We start from the raw sequence: 3,965 nt of genomic DNA, 5'->3' as shown, positions 1-3,965 counted from the left end.
TTTAATTTTATATCCAAGAATTAGAGCTAGTTTGTACTTGTCAGGAAAAAAAGAATTATATATTAAGACCTTTATAAAAGTGAAAAGATGATGACCCTATTACATCTTTAATTTTTTTTTTTTTTTTAGGTTTTTGGGCCACACTCAACAATGCTCAGGGGCTACTCCCTGCTCTGTACTCTGGAATTACTCCTAGTGAGCAAAGTGAACCCTGTGGGGTGCCAGGGATCAAACCCAGGTTGGTCATGTGCAAGGCAAGCACTCTATCCATTGTACTATCTCTTCAGCCCCATTTTTTTATCCTCTTTTATGAAGGGTAACTAACTACCCATCAATGTATATATTTTGTGTATCTATATATTTTTTATATAGTTTGTGATGTTTGTATCTTGTGTTTTTTTGTTTTTTTAGTCACACCCTGCAGTGCTTAGGGATTACTCCTGGCAGGCTCAAGGAACCATGTGGGGTGCCAGGATCGATCCAGGGTCTGTAGTATGCCAGGCAAGCATCTCACTGTTATACTATCTCTCCAGTCCCAGATGATGCATTATTATTCACCAATTAGTGGGATTTCAATTAAAAATTTAAAATGTTTTCTTTATTCAATTTATAATAAAATCTCTAATTTGGGGGGATATTAGAACATGTTTTTACTGTCATGTGTAAAATATAATTTACCGGGTGTTACCTGGTATGTTGCACTTTAGCTACTAAGGTAATGTTTGTTTGGAATAACTGACTCAAGGGTATTTAATCTGATTTCTGTATGCTTGTTAGGAAAAATGTCATAAGAATACAGTAATATTTGTTCATAGATATCTATCTTGTTAGATAAGTCTTTTAGTACACTAATTTGTATTAAAACTTTATGTATGAAATTGATAAAGTTTCATTATTTGTGACCTCTAATAAAATTCTGGCTTTTACATTAAAATAAAAATTTGAATATTCCATGTTCTCATCTTTAGATAGCTATCTATAGATGTAGCACTGTATCACTGTCCTCCCGTTGTTCATCAATTTGCTCAAGTGGGCACCAGTAATGTCTCCATTATGAGATTTAAACTGATCTATAGATGTGAAGTTGATACTTTTTGTAATAACACTTGTAAAATGTTTTTTAATTTAATTTTATTTTTATAGAACTGTTCACAATAATTCGTTACATTTAATATTCAAACACCAATCCCACCACCATGCACCTTCCCACCACTTTAAGAGGAAAGTATGTGAAGATTGTTGTATTTCATCCTAGAGCCATTTAAGTCCTTATTTAAGAGTTTATAGGCATATATGTTAAATCCAAACAAATGTGTGCTATTTTTGGTACATCAGTGAGCTAGAGTATGAGAGGTCTGTGGCCCTGTGCTGCAGAAATTCTGAAATTTAGAATATCAGTACAGAGCAGATTCACTCATGGGTAAGGCCTATGTCATTCTCTTCTTGGCTGTTGATGAGATTATATGGCGTGGAAGAGGAGGGGAGTTTGTGGGTGTGACTGCCAACCTACTGGAAAACTTGGGAGCTGGGGGGAGAAGGCCAGTCCCGCTCAGAGTGAGCTTGCAGATTTCAGTCACGGGTCCTGCATACCTGGGTTCTTCTGAAGGTTTTCTTGTGGGTGAGGCTCGTCGAGCCTGTGGAGAGAGGCCTTGAGCATGGCTGTGGTTGGTCTTGAGCATGGCTGTGATTGAGATTTCTGGAGGTTTTCAGCTGCCTGGGTTCTGCTGGGGCAGGAAAGGAAACTCAACCCCCACCCCCCTCTGAGTTGCCCCAGTGAAGACAGCCTGGCACAAAGTCAGAATGTTCTGTGTCACTCTCTTCCAGGAGCTTTATGTAAAACGTTATTTCAAGATACTGAGAATCATGAGTAGAAGTCATGGATAATCTTCTTCATTTCCCTTCTGGAAGATGTGATAGATCCATCAGGACGTTGGAGGGCAGTCATCTTGGTCCTGTAGTTGGTGAAGGACAGGCGGGCGTTACAAATACGTTTCCCAACTTTTGCAGCATCTGCCAGCACTTCTGCTCTTCTCTCTTTGAAGTCTTCCTTGATCGCATCTCTGCACTGCTTTGCGAGCTCGGACGTTCGCTTGCGGTTGCCTGAGGCATGCGCCAAACCACGTTGGCGAATAAGCTCAAGAGTCTTCGAAAACAGGCATTTTTTTGTGGCTATCTCTCTCTTGGTGTTCCTCGCACAATCATGGAGGTGCTGAACGAGTCGATTGTATTCCTCGTCAATGTTGTCAACAATGGCGTCTTCCCATGTTGCAGCAATAGTGCCAAAGAGCTCCCAGTTGGTGGTCGTTCTGGGAGTTCTCTTCTTAAACTTTGCAGCCCTTTCTCCCCGCTCTGTGAAGTAGAATTCTGCACGAAGGAGACAGTGGTCCGATCCCGTTTTGAATTTTGGGATAACCGTGACATCGGTCAGGCAAAACCATCGATTGAATATGATGTGGTCTATTTCATTGTGGAACCGTCCACTGGGAGACTCCCATGTCCAACGTTTAGTTTCGGCCTTCTGGAATCTAGAGTTACCATGAATGGTCTTGGTCGACATGATGAACTCAGTCTCTCACCCTGTTCGTTCCATTCTAGGCCATGGGTCCCAATGTGGAGTTCTTCGGCTGATCTTCTCAGTCCTATCTTGGCATTAAAATCACCCACAATGATCTTGTAGAAGGTGTGGTCTTCTTTATAGAACTTCTATCTATCACATCTTCCAGAAGGGCAATGGAGAAGATTATCCATGACTTCTACTCAAATCTCTTCGATAGCCATGTCCACCGGCCTACATACCAAATTCCCCAGAATGGATATGTTGTTCCCAATGTTCTCCCTTCGGAAATCCGACATGCCATTTCGTCGGTAAAGAAACGAACAGCACCCAGCCCAGACAAGGTCAGACCTGAACACCTGAAGAACCTGCCATCAGTACTCATCAATACACCGGCTCGGCTCTTCACACACTACCTGTCTGAATGCAAGGCTCCATCCCAATGGAAAACCAGCAGGACTGTACTACTATACAAGAAGGGAGACATCCATGACATTGGCAACTATCGCCCGATCTGCCTATTGTCTGTCATCTACAAGTTGTTCACTCGAGTCATCCTGAATAGGATTGGCAGAACACTAGATGAAGGACAACCATGCGAGCAAGCCGGGTTCCACAAAGGATTTAGCACCATCGACCATATCCATACGATAACCAAGCTCATTGAGGTTTCTCGGGAGTTCAAGATACCGCTCTAATGTTCATTGATTTAAAGAAGGCCTTTGATTCTGTTGAGACGGAAGCGGTCATTGAAGCCCTAGCCAATCAGGGCACTCAAACTCAATACATCAGGATCCTCCATGAGCTGTATTTCGGATTCACTACCAGGATCTCACCATTCTACAAAGAAGTAATCATTAATGTCAAGAGAGGGGTTCGGCAGGGTGATACCATTTCACCAAAACTCTTCAGTGCCACCCTCGAGAACATCATGCGACGACTAGAATGGGAAGGAATGGGAGTGAAGATAGATGATCAGCAACTACACCACCTCCGCTTTGCTGATGACACTGTCTTAATAACACCAAGCATTAGCCAAGTGGCACAAATGCTGGCCGACTTCAACCGTGAGTGTGGAAAGGTAGGACTACAGCTGAATCTTACGAAGACAATGTTTATGAGAAACAGCCTCGTTCCTGACGCTCCATTCGCTCTCAACGGAATGACCATTTCTGAATGCAACAGTTATTTGTACCTAGGTCAAGAAGTCAACATGACAAATGACCTGGCACCTGAGCTGCGCAGGAGGAAGAGAGCAGCTTGGAACACCTCCAAGAGCTCGAAGAAATAGCTAAGAGGACAAAGAACCTCTGGCTCCAGGCACATCTCTTTGATTCCACTGTTCTTCCTGCATTAACATATGCCTCAGAGACCTGGGCCCTATGCAAACAGGATGAGAATGCTATTCGGG

This window comes from Sorex fumeus, unplaced genomic scaffold (assembly GCF_029834395.1).
Source record: "Sorex fumeus unplaced genomic scaffold, SorFum_2.1 ptg000014l, whole genome shotgun sequence".
Classification (NCBI taxonomy): Eukaryota; Metazoa; Chordata; class Mammalia; order Eulipotyphla; family Soricidae; genus Sorex; species Sorex fumeus.
The sequence above is the reverse complement of the archived record's forward strand: the minus strand, read 5'-3'. Positions refer to the sequence as shown.